Source organism: Natator depressus, chromosome 18 (assembly GCF_965152275.1).
Source record: "Natator depressus isolate rNatDep1 chromosome 18, rNatDep2.hap1, whole genome shotgun sequence".
In the NCBI taxonomy this organism is placed as follows: Eukaryota; Metazoa; Chordata; order Testudines; family Cheloniidae; genus Natator; species Natator depressus.
The window spans coordinates 1952109-1970010 of record NC_134251.1 but is presented as its reverse complement, the minus strand read 5'-3'; the positions used below and the strand labels follow the sequence as shown (position 1 = coordinate 1970010).

General features: G+C 45.3%; 1 pseudogene; it reads left to right on the top strand.

Annotated features, from left to right (window-relative positions):
• LOC141974364 (tyrosine-protein kinase STYK1-like) overlaps positions 1-17540 on the top strand; it is an 84223-nt pseudogene extending 66683 nt beyond the window's left edge.
• The last annotated feature ends 362 nt before the right edge of the window (positions 17541-17902 follow it).

Here is a 17902-nt window from a genome sequence, read left to right as displayed (position 1 = left end):
TGAGTTTTATACCTCGCGAGTATGGGCGGTGGGTATCGTAGACCAGGGGCGACTAAGCCTCCCCTAACCCAGACCGTGGCCTCACCCATGCTCCATCCTGAAGCCCCACCCTCACTCCCCCTCTCCCCTGAAACTGACAGGGGTTCCTCCAGCCATGGCGGGGGGGGGGGTCCCTCGGAGCTGCAGTGGGCAGGGCCTCCAGTGGAAGGGGCGAGAGCTAACCTCCCCAAAGGGGAGGTTCACTCACCGCCCGTGCTTACGAGCCTCCTGCTTTGCTAAGGAGGCCCCAGACAGACAGAGTTCCTGCAGGTGTCCTGAAATTTCAAACAGCAAAGTTATTCTCTCCACCACTCCCTGTGCTCAGTGTTCTAACAACACACCTGGTGCTGGGGGAGCCTCAAAGGGTTCACAAGTTTGATTCCTTTGACCGGTAGGTGAGATTTTGATCAGTCCCTTCTCATGAGATTCCTCGGTGTAATCAGGGTAGCATTACCCTGAAAATTGTATTTGTCTGGTTCTCCTGCATCTGATCCAAACCATCACATGTGGGTTAAGGCCAAGACTCATGTTACTTTTTACATCATTAGAAGGAGTTTATCCCATCCATAACGGAGTATAATGACTGCCCGAGGTCTTCTCGGCGGCCTCAGAGCCCTGCTCAGTCACGAGCTCCCCCCCACAACACACACATATGACCCATCAGCCACAGAGCCACTGCTGTATTCATTTAGATGGAATATAGGGGCCCAAAGATGTTAACATAATCAGGTGACTCTCCAACATTAGACAGTGTTAAACAGGGTTCAGGGTTTGGTAGAAAGAGACCTCAACCTGCTTGGTACCACGGCAAACAAAATTAAACATCTGTTAACCTTTTAGTAAAGATACAGAGATGAAGGAAAAACAGTTAAAGCATCTGAAATATAAAGTATTAAATAAGGTTTTCATTTTAACAACATCCATTGTTCCCTTTCCCTTTATCTGGAGAATTTTAGAAGGAAAACCTCCTTGTCTGACAGTCTCCGAGACTGGGGATAACTGTCTTTGGGGAGAAGAGAAGAAGTTAGCTGAGGTGGGTGGGGCTGGTTTGCTGCTAAAGTCCGATCCCATTTCATCTCAGGTGGTGGCTGGGATTCAGCTGGTAGAGGTGGAGGTATCTGGGTGCCTCTCTCTGGCCCTGTCTGGGCAGGACAATCCCTCTTGATTGAAGCAAAGAAGGACCAGGGTCCATGGAGGTGGTGGGGTGCCAGCCGTAATGGCAAAGCTTGCTTCAGCAGACTGTCTGTTCTTCCGTATTTCTCTCTCCCCACCAAATCTCTTTCTTTTAGGACCCAAAAAGGGAGTGGTGGGTGGAATAGCCCATCCCCTCATTATTTTGTCCACCAGTTGGGCCTAAAATCCGACTCACCAATTTTGGTTCATTAATTTCCGGATAACATTTTCTTGTTTACCAGGCATGGTCTTAACACAGTCCTTGAGATATACTAGTCGGCCTTTTTGTTTGGACTAATTCCGTCTGTCTCCCTTTCGCGTCTTCTCCCATCAACATTTGTTGTTATCGGTTATCATGACATTTTAGGAACTTGCACATACTTTTTACAGTTGAGCTCACAATTAGAGTAAATTTGTAGGCCCAGTTATCACAGCTCTACTAACAGGGCTCTCAGCTACTCCCATCCCAGTTCCATTTCAGATCTGTGGGCTCACTTCTCTGCTGCTGCCTTGTACATCTTTTCCTGGAGCCTGTGTAGCTCACCACATGGCCTCACAAGCAATGGAAAGAGGGACACCACAGCCCAGGCAGAGCTGAAGCAGACAGGGTCTCAAGCCTCTATTTCTGGCTTTAAACTGGCTGCAGACAGAGCGACATTCACAACTGATCATCAGTTCAAAATGACTCCCCAAACGCTAATTCTCGACCTGTACAGTGCTTCCAAACCACATGTTGCAAGTATTCAAAACTGAGCAGTCTTGACTGGACACATAGGTGTCATGTACTAGGATTCCACTCCCTGACTGGATAAGTGTAACTCTGTGGCAATGCTCACAATTCTGATTCTGAATTCAGACCTTCCACAAATTAGCACTAGACAATATCAGTGAAGGACATGTTAGACTAAGAACAGGCTAACTGATAGATCCCAAAGGCAGTCGACCATGGGAAATAGTTATCAAATAGGGGGTGTTTCTAGTGGGGTTCTCCATGGATCAGTTCTGTTTCTGATGCTGTTCAGTATTTTCATCAATGATCTGGAAGTAAATATAAAATGTGCGAATGACAAACTTTTTATCAGCAAAGATCAATGGAGGGGTAAATAGTAATAACTGGGCAGCCACACAAAGTGATCTGGATCACTTGGTAGGCTGGGCCCATTCATACAAAATATGTTTTAATACAGCCAAATGCAGTTATACATCAGGACCAAGGGATGCAGGCCAGACCAACAGAATGAGGGATGGGAGTACTTGTGGCACCTTAGAGACTAACACATTTATTAGAGCATAAGCTTTCGTGAGCTACAGCTCACTTCATCGGATGGATAGAATGGAACATATAGTAAGAAGATATATATATACATACAGAGAAGGTGGAAGTTGCCATGCAAACTGTAAGAGGCTAATTAATTAAGATGAGCTATTATCAGCAGGAGAAAAAAACTTTTGTAGTGATAATCAAGATGGCCCATTTAGACAGTTGACAAGAAGGTGTGAGGATACTTAACATGGGGAAATACATTCAATATGTGCAATGACCCAGCCACTCCCAGTCTCTATTCAAACCCAAGTTAATGGTATCTAGTTTGCATATTAATTCAAGCTCAGCAGTTTCTCGTTGGAGTCTGTTTTTGAAGCTTTTCTGTTGCAAAATTTCCACCCTTAAGTCTTTTACTGAGTGGCCAGAGAGGTTGAAGTGTTCTCCTACCGGTTTTTGAATGTTATGATTCCTGATGTCAGATTTGTGTCCATTTACTTTTTTTGTGTAGAGGCTGTCCGGTTTGGCCAATGTACATGGCAGAGGGGCATTGCTGGCACATGATGGCATAGATCCTGGAAAGCAGGGACTCTGAAAGGATTTAGGGGGCAGAGTGGATAAACAACCGAACATAAACTCCCTGTGCAACATTGTGGCAAAACAGGCTAATAGGATCCTTGGTAGGGAGTAAGAGTAGGGAGGTGATTTTACCTCTATGTATGGCATTGGTGAGACTGATGGTGGAATACTGTGCCCAGTTCTGGAGTACACAATTTAAAAAGGATATTGATAAAATTGGAGAGGGCGCAGAGAAGGGCCAAACAGATGATTCCAGGGATGGAGAAAATTCCTTACAGTGAGAGACTTAAGGAGCTCAATCTGTTTAGCTTCTCAGAAAGGTCAAGGTGTGATTTGATTACAGGATATAAGTACCTTCTTGGGGGGAAATACCAGGTATTGGTACTAAAGGGCACTTTGATCTAGCAAGCACAAGCAGAACAAGAATCAATGGTTGGAAGTTAAAGCCGGACAAATTCAAATTAGAATGAAGGCACACATGTTTAACAGTGATTGAATTTTCAAACTAATTCAAAGTCTGTCCCCAAGGAAAGTTTAGCACTGTCTGCCCAGAAATCTACCCTGGTAAAAATCAAGTGATCCTTTAGAAACCTGCTACACGTTCCGGCAGTGGCAGATATTCTCCTGTTACTGCCTTAGAGTCTCTAGTTTGCATTAGGTTAATTTACTGTCTGTCACGAGGAGGTTGCCTTTTGCTAAAGCAGATGGACCTCTTATGTGAAAGGAGTCATGGACAGGACCTTAGAATCTTACAAATGTGGGGCTGGAAGGGACCTCCAGTGGTCAAATCCACCCCTCTGCACTGAGGCAGAACCAAGTAAACCTAGACCATCCCTGACATGTGTTTGTCCAACCTGTTCTTAAAAAGCTCCAATGATGGGGATTCCACAGCCTCCCTTGGAAGCCTGTTCCAGAGCTTACCTGTCCTTAAAGTAAAAGTTTTCCCTAATATCTGACCTAAATCTCCCTTGTTGCAGATTAAGCCCATTACTTCTTCTCCTATCTTCAGTGGACATGGAGAACAACAGATCACTGTCCTCTTTATAAACAGCCCTTACCATATTTGAAGGCTGTCATCAGTTGCTTCCCCCCTCCCCCAGTCTTCTTTTCTCCAGACTAAACATACCAAGTGTTTTTGATTAAATAAAGGTGCACTGGAAAGTAATCGCTTTGAGGGTTTTGTCACTAATGAAGTGCAGTGCTATGAGAGATAAGCCAGCCCGAGACAGCACTGAATAAAGGATTTGTGGTGATGGAGCCATATTTTATCAGCCATATTTCACTAGTTCAAGCCTGTTGCCTTTGGTGAGTAGTTTACTGGCAAAGTTCAACTGAGCTTAGTGCTTGCCTTGCTCAAAAGCCATTCTAGTGCACTGAGTCACTGGATATGGACCAAGTGAAGATTTCAAATAATTGTGACCTAAAGTGTCTTGACTGCAATAGAATAAGCGGAGTGGTTTGATCAGGAACCTTTTGCACAGAACAGACTAAAGTTAGATGCAGCTAGGCTCCTCTGGAGGACTTGCTGAGTGATCCTGGAGACAGTGGGGAGGTGGGGTAGTGTAAACATACCTGCTTGCTAGTTTTCCTGCATTCTAGCCATGGCATTGTGACTGTATCTGCACCAGACTTTCATGGAATCATAGAATCATAGAATATCAGGGTTGGAAGGGACCTCAGGAGGTCATCTACTCCAAGCCCCTGCTCAAAGCAGGACCAATCCCCAACTAAATCATCCCAGCCAGGGCTTTGTCAAGCCTGACCTTAAAAACCTCAAAGGAAGGAGATTCCACCACCTCCCAAGGTAACACATTCCAGTGCTTCACCACCCTCCTAGTGAAAAAGTTTTTCCTAATATCCAACCTAAACCTCCCCCACTGCAACTTGAGACCGTTACTCCTCGTTCTGTCATCTGTTACCACTGAGAACAATCTAGATCCATCCTCTTTGGAACCCCCTTTCAGGTAGTTGAAAGCAGCTATCAAATCCCCCCTCATTCTTCTCTTCCGCAGACTCAACAATCCCAGTTCCCTCAGCCTCTCCTCATAAGTCATGTGTTCCAGTCCCCTCATCATTTTTGTTGCCCTCCGCTGGACTCTTTCCAATTTTTCCACATCCTTCTTATAGCATGGGGCCCAAAACTGGACACAGTACTCCAGATGAGGCCTCACCAGTGTCGAATAGAGGGGAACGATCACGTCCCTCGATCTGCTGGCAATGCCCCTACTTATACATCCCAAAATGCCATTGGCCTTCTTGGCAACAAGGGCACACTGTTGACTCATATCCAGCTTCTCGTCCACTGTAACCCCTAGCTCCTTTTCTGCAGAACTGCTGCCGAGCCACTTGGTCCCTAGTCTGTAGCGGTGCATGGGATTCTTCCGTCCTAAGTGCAGGACTCTGCACTTGTCCTTGTTGAACTTCATCAGATGTCTTTTGGCCCAATCCTCCAATTTGTCTAGGTCCCTCTGTATCCTATCCCTACCCTCCAGCGTATCTACCTCTCCTCCCAGTTTAGTGTCATCTGCAAACTTGCTGAGGGTGCAATCCACACCATCCTCCAGATCATTTATGAAGATATTGAACAAAACCGGCCCCAGGACCGACCCTTGGGGCACTCCACTTGATACCAGCTTCCAACTAGACACTCTCCCTAGGAGTCTGTGCTGCAGCCCAGCATATATGGTGGCTAGGAGCTTTCCTGCCAACTTCAGTTCTTCCATTTTCATCCTCTCCCTCTTAGTTATACACCCTGGAACCACCCACCAGCCTCTGGTTGCTCCCTTCACACACCTCTAGAAGCCCCCTCCTCCCCAATCTTTAGTTGCGGCTTAGCCAAGCAAGAAAGACTGAGAGCAAAGGGGCCACAAGGTATCCAAAGGGTGAAATACCCCTGGTGTCTGAAGTCCGCTTCCTGCAGCAGCCTCCAGGGCAACAAGCACATCAGAGACAAGCCAAAGCAGGAGGAGATAGCCAGGGTGTTCCTATACCAGCTAATTCCTGGCTGCCTGCTGCATCCCCCTAGGAACTGTTGTCACCAGGGGGCCAAGTAGGGCAGCTCACGGGGCTCCTCTAACCTGTCCAAGTCAGCCCTCCGTAACCCAGGACAGGGGGCACATTCCCTTCCCTTTGGTCCTCAGGCCAGCTAGCGACATGGCCCCTTTAATTCCTCAGGAATTAAATTAATTCCTTGGCGGACTCGGGGTCTAAACTGCTGATGGTTCCTTATTCTCCGTCCCCAGGTGCTCCCCATTACCCAACCCTGCTGCCCTCTGAAGTGTTATCCTGGCTACAGCGACAGCACCGCATGTAGAAGCCGGAAGGGTGTGGTAACAATCTGTAAGTGACTTGTAACCCCCACAGAATAATCCAACCACAGTACCTTCTAACCATGAGGCCTTAGCTATAACTGTGCTCCGGGCTGACCATTCAGCCTAGCCACTCGTAACCTGCCCTGCTCAGTAAATACCCAGGGTCTCTCCATGGTAAAACACTGATTGATTCCAATGGGGCAATGTAAAAGCACTAGGGGAGGGACCTGACTGGATAGAGGAAGGATAGCCTTGTGCTTAGAGCCCAGGGCTGCCTGGCTGGGCTGGGTTTGCAGCTGTGATTTCTGTCCCTTTCCCTCTCTGTGCCTCCTGTGTAAAATGGGCGTCATGAGGCTGACCCAACCCAGTGGGGGCTGTGAGCCATAAGCTCCCTGATGCCCTAAAGCCCCTGGAGATCTGTGGCTGGAAGGTACCAGAATGACACAAATTACATTAATAAAGCACTTGGCAGGGAGATGTGTCAAGAAAGAACTAAGGAGCTCTTGGATTTGTTCCTTCTACAGGCTGGGAGATGATGCGAGCTGCCAATCTCCTAAAATAGTGAGTGCATGGATAAGAATGGGGGATGAGACCATTGCTGTCTCCCATGACCTGCTGCTCTGTTCCTTCAGTATCACACTCGTGGTGATTAAAGGCAAAAAGGCATCCTTTAAAAATTGGACGTCACATGCTACTGAGGAAAACAGAAAGGAGCATAAACACTGGCAAGTCAAGTGTAAGAATATTATTAGAAAGGCCAAAAAAGAATGTGAAGAGCAACTAGCTAAAGACACAAAAACTAACAGCAAACAAATTTTAAGTATAACAGAAGCAGGAAGCCTGCCAAACAATCAGAGGGGCCACTGGACAATGGCAGTGCTAAAGGGGCACTCAAGGAAGACAAGACCATTATGGATGAATTCTAAACAAATTATTTGCATTGATATTCACTGCAGAGGATATGGGAGATATTCCCATGCCTAAGCCATTCTTTTTAGGTGACAAATCTTAGGAGCTCTTCCAGATTGAGGTGTCGGTAGAGGAGGTTTTGGAACAAACTGATAAATTAAACAGTAATAAGTCACCAGGCCCAGATGGGATTCACCCAAGAGTTCTGAAGGAACTCAGATATGAAATTGCAGAACTACAAACTGTGGTATGTAACCCATCGCTTAAATTAGCTTCTGTACCAGATGATTGGAGGGTAGCTAAAGTAATGCAGATTTTTTAAAAATACTCCAGAGGCGATCCCGGCAATTACAGGTTGGTAAGCCTAACTTTATTACCAGGCAAATTGGTTGAAACTACAGTAAAGAACTAAATTATCAAATACATAGATGAACACAATATGTTGGGGAAAAGTCAACATGGCTTTTGTAAAGGGAAATCATGTCTCACCAATCTGTTAGAATTCTTTGAGGGTGTCAACAAACACACGGACAAAGATGATCCAGTGGATAGAGTGTATTTGGACTTTCAGAAAGCCTTTGACAAAGTCCCTCACCAAAGACTCAAACTAAGCAGTCATGGGAAAAGAAGGAAAGTCCTCTCATGGATCAGTAACTGGTTAAACGATAGGAAACAAAGGGCAGGAATAAATGGTCATTTTTCAGACCGGAGAGAGGTAAATAGCGGGGTCCCCCAAGGATCTGTAGTTGGACCTGTGCTGAAGAACATATTCATAAATGATCTGGAAAAGTGGGTGAACAGTGAGGTGGCAAAATTTGCAGAAGATACGAAATTACTCAAGATAGTTAAGTCCAAAGCTGACTGCGAAGAGTTACAAAAGGATCTCACAAAAGTGGGTGACTGGGCAACAAAATAGCAGATGAAATTCAATGTTGATAAATGTAAAGTAATGCACACTGGGAAAAACAATTTCACTATACATACAAAATGATGGGATCTAAATTCTTTATCACCAAGAAAGAAATCATGGAGACATCCTGGATAGTTCTTTAAAAACATCTGCTCAGTGTGAAGCAGTGTCAAAAAAGAGAACAGAATGTTAGCAACCATTAGGAAAGGAATAAATAATAAAACAGAAAGTATAATGCCGCTATATAAATACATGGAACCCCCACTCCTGAATACTGCGGGCAGTTCTGGTTGTGTCATCTTTAAAAAGAGATATATTAGATTTGGAAAAGGTACAGAGAAGGGTAACAAAAATGATTAGGGGTATGGAACAGCTTCCTTACGAGGGGAGATTAAAAACACTGGGACTGTTCATTTTAGAAAAGAGACGACTAAGGGGGGATATGATAGAGGGCTATAACATCATGAAAGGTGTGAAGAAAGTGAAAAGGAAGTGTTATTTATCCCGTCACAGAACAGAAGAACTAAGGGTCACCCAAAAAATTAAGAGTGAGCAGGTTTAAAACAAACATAAGGAAGTACTTCTTCCCACAGTGCACAGTCCACCTGTGGAACTTATTGCCAGGGGACACTGTGAAGGCCAAAAGCATCACTGACTTTAAAAAAAAGCTAGATAAGTTCCTGGAGGATAGGTCCATCAGTGGCTATGAGCCAAGATGGTCAGGGACACAACCCCGTGCTCAAGGGGTCCCTAAACCTCCAGATGCCCACAGCTGTGACTGGATGGCAGAGGATGGATCGCTCAAAATTGCCCTATTCCATTCATTCCCTCTGAAGCACCTGGCACTGGCCACTGTCAGAAGACAGGATGCTGGGCTACATGGACCCTTGGTCTGACCCAGTGAGACTGTTTGTATGTGTGTCCTCCCACTGCTCGTCCTTACCTCCTTACGCTACTCTCAGGTCAGCCTGAGCTTGGTATATTTCACAACACCCAGGTTTCATGGCAACAACCCTTTTCACTACATGGGGCTCAGCTACCATATGTGATTTCTCCAGCGATGCTTGAAACCCTTGCTCCTAACCAGTGTTCTGGGACGCCCCACACGAAGCAGTGCCATGGCTTGATTGTTTTTAATGGACATTCTGTTAGCACGGCCCCTCCCACTCTCTCCAAGCTCTTTTATCAGCTCTGGAGCAAGGTGTTGCATTGTGTTGCATGCCTCCATTTTCCCCTTGCTCATTATTTTTAAGCTGGGGCTAGACCAGAGGTGGGCAAACTATGGCCCGGGGGCCACATCCGGCCCTCCAGCCTGTTTAATCTGGCCCTCGAGCTCCTGCTGGGGAGTGGAGTCTGGGGCTTGCCATGCTCCCGCGCTCCAGGCGGGGAGCAGGGTCGGAGACCACTCCACGCACTTGTGCCGAGGCTCCTGGAAGCAGCAGCATGTTCCCCCTCCAGCTCCTAAGTTTAGGGGTAGCCAGGGGGTTCCACACGCTACCCCCACCCCAAGCGCCACCCCCGTAGCTCCCATTGCGCCTGGCCACACCTCCACATAGGAGCCAGAGGGGGGAACATGTCGCTGCTTCCAAGAGGTGCTTGAGGTAAGCGCCTCCCGGAGCCTGCACCCCTGACCCCTTCCTGTGCCCCAACCTCCTGGCCCAGCCCAGAGCCCCCTCCTGCACCCAGAACTCATTTCTGGCCCAACCCCAGAGCCCGCACCTCCACACATCCCACACCCACCCAATTTTGTGAGCATTCATGGCCCACCATACAATTTCCATACCCAGATGTGGCCCTCGGGCCAAAATGTTTGCCCACCCCTGTGCTAGACTGACAGTCCTGAAGCCCTGAATCAATCCCTGGGGCAGAAGCAGTGCAAGCCTTCCCCAGGCTGCCCTCAGCCGGAGGGACCACTCCCAAGTGTGAGAACAGGACTCGCTCTCTATGGTGCCTTCTGCACTAACACCGCAGATGTAGGCCCCATCCTGGTGGTGGATTCTGGGATGGGGACACATGCCCCTGGGAACTGAGACTCAAACTATTTCACGCAGGGGAGCAACTTCCCACCTCAGCAGGGTTTGAACTGGCCACCTGCAGCTTATGAGAGACACTTGGCATCTCATTGAACTTGGCCAGTCACCTGCACCACGCACCCCCCTCACTTCTTTCATCTGTGGTTGTGAGGGCCACTGGAGACAGGGTGTATAATCAGGGCTATGGACATTTCCTCCTCCAGTAATAAAGAGGGAAGAGGCAACAACGGAGTTAGGATGGAAGTGACCTAGTGAGACTCTGGCTTCCACCTCTCAAGCTGCCATAGCCCGCATCTAAAAGTCAAATTGTCCTCTCCCTCCTTCCCACACTGAGCTGCCCCCACCCCACTGCTTTCACAGACAAAATCAGAACTGAGTTTGTCAAGGGAACAGCTGCCATGTTATATCCAGGAAGTGCCTAACACCTGCTACTTGGCAGGGGCTGAGCTTATACTGGGGGTTTGTTGTACCAATAAATTAAAAACCAGCAGGATCTTATTAAAGGGAAAAAGGCAAAATACCACATTTATTGTGAATACAGAAAGAATCATAGTAAGCAGTTAGTTACAGCTGTAACATTCCATTCAATCTCATCTTTATTCACTCATTCATTCATACAAACACACACACACAGGTTCTGCAAGGTTGTTATCATAGTAAGCAGTTAGTTATAGCTATAACATTCCATTCAATCTCATATTTATTCACACATTCACACACACACACACACACACACACACACACACAGAGGTTCTGCAAGGTTGTCATCATAGTTACCAGCCTTAGAGTTGCTCATGCCAAGCCACTGGCCAGGTGGCCTGGACATGAGGAGGGAGCAGGGCCTTGTCAGATGCTCATCTGATGCTCCTGGAAGTTGGTTTGCAGAATCAGACCCCAAAGTTCTCACTTTTTAAGAGTCTATTTTTATAGGAATTTCTTCCTATGCCAGTCTATGGGAATTGCTTCATCATGCTGTTGCTGAATCAATCAGCAGATAGCACATTCCTGACGGCTCCAAGAAGTTATCTTGTTCTTTGGTTCTCCCATTCTTGAGGCTGTTGGGTGGATTCCAGTCTGCCCTCCGGGGGTCCTCTGGTTATTTCCACTTGACGCCTTCTTCAGCCGATGGACACTGGATTCTTAGGCTGGCACCTCCCTGATCATTCAGTTATTATCCACACCAAGCATCCATCCACATACATCCTCTATCTCTATTTTAATCACAATTGTTAATACAACAAAAGGGCGGGGAGTCTCTGGGTGCTGTTTCTGTTGTTAGAGTATTGCTTTGAGTCTCTGTGAATTGCTTTGAGAACAGACTCTGTCTTAGAATGTACTAACGCAATTAGCAGCTTGCAAGTTTCACACATAGAGGGAGAGAAACAGTACCAAAACCCAAGAGACCTCTTAATTAGTAATACCCTGGAATTTAAACTATGGGGAATCAAACTCATTTGTGATTTTAATACAGAACTTCTTTAATATGATCCAACATAATCCCCCTTTTGACACTAAGATTTATAATCGTCAGTGTCACTTTCTATGTAGCCTATTCAAGAGAAGGTACTGTGAGGCAATTTGAGTTTGTGATTCCAATTCATGCCACATACACGATCCTAGTGATGTATCTTTACTACAAGGTTCTGGGGCAACAGGCAAGGTGAGGCACACCCACTTTTGAGGAGTCCATTCGGTACAACCTCTAGTGTCCAATAGCTTCCCTCCCTCCCCAGCCCACTGGCTCGAGGTCCAGGGTAGCCAGAAGGATCCCATGTGTAATATGGGGAGTGGGCTAACCTTCAATACCTTTGCCTCCAGGGACTGTTGGTGTGCAATTTTGACAACAATTTCTCCCATTAACAAGCCTGGTTTTACAATACTGGAAACATACTGCATCCATTCATATTGATAAGTGTCAAACAATGATCTCTTTCTTTGTTTTAACAAATGCATCAAACCCTTAATATTTCCCAATATGACCCAGAACATTTTGTGTTCCAAAGTAGCTCGTGCAAGTATCTGCATTTCAGTGCATCCCAGAGCTATGGCTGTGTAGTTTCCTATTTCTAATATTTTTTTTTTTAAATGGATAAGCCATGTGGTAGTATTAAGCCATTACTAAAGATTCCATTGGCCTTGTAGGTTACCCAGACCAATTTGGACCAAGTCTACATTGGCATGTACTTGTTTTTGTATCAGGCTGTCCTGTAGCTGGGACAGAAAGCTTAATTTATTTTTAAGTTCCTGCAGGTCTTCAGTATCTTTTTTTTTTTTTTTTTTTTTAAACACACAACAGTGCTAGCAACAAGACAAAACACAAGACAAAACATAGAACACAAAACACAATTTCTATTGTGACAGTAGATTCATGGTATTGGGTTACTTTTCAGCTGGCATCAGCTTTTCCTGATTTTTCTGAAAGACAAAAAGAACATGTTTCTACCCCTTTTGGGGTGGCAGATTATTGCTTAAAATATTTCTTTTACAAATACCCTTGCTGATTGCAGGCAAAACAGAGGAATTGCCCCCACATTTTCTTGTTTTTGTTCTATAGGTGGGCCAGGTTTCAATGGCTTTTATCTTTTAAGGGTTATGGGGAAATTATCCCACTGTTTAGTCATTAAATCCCTGAGTTTTCCTTCTTATACAGCAGACCAAGTTTATAATGTTTTTCCTGCTGTGTTAAGCTTTAAGTTTTATTTACAGGTAATAACTGAGAAGCATCATTACCATACGACCTTAAAGGGTTTTTCCAAAAATCATACACACTATACGTTGTTACAGGGATACTTATTATCATTAAATTTATTAAAATTATCTTGTTATCCCATGCCTTTTATTTAGACAATTTGTTTGCTGACCAGGTATGTCCTTTATCTGCAGCTCCTTTGTGCTGCTAGTTCTTTCCTTCCTTTATCATTTAGGTAATTTGCATTTTCACAGAAGCTTCCTGCTTTTGGATTTAAAGCCATCAGCAGCTCAGAGACTCTATCTTAAAAGGGACACAATCAGCTTTCACCAGAGTTTTGATTACTTTTAACTTCTGCTTCCAAAACACACAGCAATCTGAAAAAGAAAACCCAACCTATTGTGGCTCCCTTTGGAGCCCTAATAGCATTTTAATTAAGTAGCATGGTATGTTTGCATTTCTTTTGCCCCTTCTACAATATACCCTGCTCATGTTCTGGGGCAAATGCACATTCCTTCCATAGTTTAACTTCTATAACATTATCCAGATCCATTTTTACATAAGGTGTCACTATTTCTTTTTTTGCTTACAGAGGTTTCATGTACCTTTATCAAAGTGACAGTCTGATTACTCAGAGCCATTTTAAGACTCAGTGTTTCTAACATTGCTTCTTTTTGTTTTGTGCACCTCACCCCTGCTGTTGCTTCAGAGGGGCACTGTCTTTAATTTTTTTTTTGTACTACAACTCTCATCTGCTATTTTGTTACAAAAACAAACAAACAAAAAGAATCCAGAATTTTTTTTTTTATATTCTCCTGATTTTGACTGCACTGCTGCAGCCACAACTTAAAAACATTTTAAATTTTGTAAAGCATTGAGTTACCTTTTAAGGGTTAAATGCCAAATCCCAAAGCCAAACAACACTAATTACCTGTGTCTAGCAAAAAGGTCTGTCAGTTTTGCAACTTTGAATTAAAGAGTCAAATGGATTTTTAGTGGCATTATTTAAAACAAAACCAACTGGTCCTTAGAACTTTACATATTTACACACACAGAGATAGATACATACACATTTTCTTTAACATCCCTTCCACACTGCTCTGGTTTTTTTACATCTTACATTCCCTTTATACATTTGAGGCAGCTAAGTTCCAATAGAACCCTCTTATGTTCTTTTAGCAAATTTGACTAAATTGTCCAGTCAAATGATTTTAATCAGTTTATTTTTGCCTGGCTAATTTACAGACATTCCTTTGGAAAAGGGCCCATTTTTCCCTCAGAATGGCTGCAAAAAAACCAAGAATGCTCTTTCTCTAACGCTTTTCCTTTTTAACATTTTCACAAAGTTTAGCTGCTTAATTCCCTCCAGCCTCTGCAGAGTTAACTTTTTTTTTTTTTTTAACTCTTTATCTTTGTAATTATGCCTGGGGGTGCCATACATAGGACCTTCTCCCCCTTTATCTGCCTCCCTCCAGCCTCTGCAGAGTTAACTTTTTTCACTCTTTTTGTATTCCTGGAGTGCCTCTTTCACTATTTTCAGCTGGCTTTGGGTATTTGTAGCCAGCACCTTCGAATTGTCTGCTCCCTTTTCCGTTTGTGCCTTTTCCTCTTTACGTGAAGACAAGCGGAGGGAACAATCCTTACATGCCTCACACAACAACCAAATTGCTGCTGCATCTCTTTTGGCAGCACTAGAAGGCTTGTATATGAGGATATACTGAGCCAATCTATCCTCCAGGTCCGAAATAGTGCAGACATCAGCTAGGGCTTGTTTAGTCCAAGGACTGTGCCCAAATTATTGAAGGTTTTGTTTAAAAGGTGTAATTTCTTTAACAAAAGGTGAGGTTGGAGTTCCTTCTGACTCCATTCCTCCCTCTGGTACTGGCTTACCCTGTTTTCTTTTAAACATCTTAACATGGATATTTCAATCTCTTTGTCACTGCTGGTATTACTTAGCAAGTGACACAGCCTAGATTCTGAAATCATAGCTTAATCTATGCGTTTTCCCCCTGCTACCTTCCCGGAGGCCAGCAGGTCCCCTGCTACCTTCCCGGAGGCCAGCAGGTCTGGTTAACCTATTTCTCCCTGCTACCTTCTCGGAGGCCAGCAGGTCCGGTTAACCTGTTCTTCCCTGCTACCTTCTCGGAGGCCAGCAGGTCCCCTGCTACCTTCTCGGAGGCCAGCAGGTCTGGTTTAATCTGTTTTCCCTGCTACCTTCTCGGAGGCCAGCAGGTCCCCTGCTACCTTCTCGGAGGCCAGCAGGTCTGGTTTAATCTGTTTTTCCTGCTACCTTCTCGGAGGCCAGCAGGTCCCCTGCTACCTTCTCGGAGGCCAGCAGGTCTGGTTAACCTAATAGAAATGCCTAGCTCACTAGAGCTGGCAGTGTGCACACCAATATTTACAATAACTGAGGTTTTTTACCAATATTCCCCCTTTCGCAATTCTCCACCAAAATGTTGTACCAATAAATTAAAAACCAGCAGGATCTTATTAAAGGGAAAAAGGCAAAATACCACATTTATTGTGAATACAGAAAGAATCATAGTAAGCAGTTAGTTACAGCTGTAACATTCCATTCAATCTCATCTTTATTCACTCATTCATTCATACAAACACACACACACACACACACACAGGTTCTGCAAGGTTGTTATCATAGTAAGCAGTTAGTTATAGCTATAACATTCCATTCAATCTCATATTTATTCACACATTCACACACACACACACACACACACAGGTTCTGCAAGGTTGTCATCATAGTTACCAGCCTTAGAGTTGCTCATGCCAAGCCACTGGCCAGGTGGCCTGGACATGAGGAGGGAGCAGGGCCTTGTCAGATGCTCATCTGATGCTCCTGGAAGTTGGTTTGCAGAATCAGACCCCAAAGTTCTCACTTTTTAAGAGTCTATTTTTATAGGAATTTCTTCCTATGCCAGTCTATGGGAATTGCTTCATCATGCTGTTGCTGAATCAATCAGCAGATAGCACATTCCTGACGGCTCCAAGAAGTTATCTTGTTCTTTGGTTCTCCCATTCTTGAGGCTGTTGGGTGGATTCCAGTCTGCCCTCCGGGGGTCCTCTGGTTATTTCCACTTGACGCCTTCTTCAGCCGATGGACACTGGATTCTTAGGCTGGCACCTCCCTGATCATTCAGTTATTATCCACACCAAGCATCCATCCACATACATCCTCTATCTCTATTTTAATCACAATTGTTAATACAACAAAAGGGCGGGGAGTCTCTGGGTGCTGTTTCTGTTGTTAGAGTATTGCTTTGAGTCTCTGTGAATTGCTTTGAGAACAGACTCTGTCTTAGAATGTACTAACGCAATTAGCAGCTTGCAAGTTTCACACATAGAGGGAGAGAAACAGTACCAAAACCCAAGAGACCTCTTAATTAGTAATACCCTGGAATTTAAACTATGGGGAATCAAACTCATTTGTGATTTTAATACAGAACTTCTTTAATATGATCCAACAGGTTGGGGCTTGGACAATTGACCAGACCTATTTGCCGGAGGCTGACACACAAGGCAGAAGAGTTACCCACAGGTACAGCCATTGATTGAGAAGCCCAGCCCCATGCAGTGTACTGGCAGAGATCTAACCTGGGGAGGGGGAAGGAGAAGGCAGCTTTCAGTGCCAGCCGTGGCTTCTGGGTGTCTGGTAAATCAGAAGGTTGCTCCTTCACCCGTTCTCACCACCGTCTCTCTCTCGCCTTCTCCCAGACCGAGTGGGAGCCATCACAGGTCTCCCCCCCCCACCCCGCCCAACATTCTCTCTGCGTTCTAGAAGCAGGGCAATGTGCTGAAGGACAGCAGCAGGGCAAAAGAACCACCAGGTCAGAGGCAGGACTAACAGCACCCCAGGAGTACTCAGAAGTGCTCTCAAGAGCTGTTGGCACTCAACAGAACAAAACCCCCACTTGTCAGTGATGAGAGGGTGCCCTACCTGCAAGCAAGGCGAGGGATCACTGGGATTGGATGCATTGTTCTCCAGCCTCTTTAAACAACCAACCCGGAAAATAATAATAAATACGGTTTAGGGCTCCGTTGCCCAAAGGCCTCCCAGCTACTAACTATCTTCCTGAACCAAACTGAATCCAATAGACAACATGACCTGCCGAGTGCCCTGAATCCATCTGAACACAGATCAGTCACCCCCCATATGGAATTTAACTTGTACCTTTAAATCTCCAAGGTCTCTACTGGCTGCAGAGACCTGCAGCCAATTTAAGTGTGCGAGAGCTAAGCTATTATCACCATGCGTTGAGTTCAATGCAGAGACACATGCCATGGGACTTTGCTTCTTTCTTGGTTTGTTCTCTTTACTTCAAGCAAAGCTTGTGCATAAATATAACTTGTATCTGTTATTAACGACAGGTATCGTATCATGAGGAGTTGCTGGCAGGGGAAAGCTTCTAAGAGGCCTATGTTTTCACAGCTGATCAACCAGCTGGACTCTCACATGCCCCATGCAAATGGGGCAGAGCCACTTACTGCCACTGAGAGGCTGGACCTCAGTGACTATCAACGCATTGCTGGGGTCTCACCTGGGGAAGTCCCCTTGGAACTCTGTCTCTCTGATCCTTGTTTAAAGCACAACGCGGACAACAACAGTACGCCCCTGTGAAAGAGCCAGGCAGAGAAGTAGCTGGAGAAGGTGACTGCGGCCAAGTTTATATTTCCATGTTTATTATTTTTTCAATGTGAAAAATGCAAGGGAAACCCTTAGGAGAAGAGGGAAGGGATCTGAAAACTCCACTGACCTGACCAGGCCTGAGGCAAGGAAACTCCTCCTGCCTGAACCCAGCATCAAGGAGCAGCTTCTGACGTCTGTGTGTTTTCAGAAGTAAAAAAAAGCACTAAGCGCATGGCAAAGAAGGTAACCAATAGGGTTGTCAACTGTCGTTGCACAAATTCAAACACCCTTGCCCCGCCCCTTCTCTGAGGCCCCGCCCCCACTCACTCCAGCCCCTCACAGTCCATCGGTCG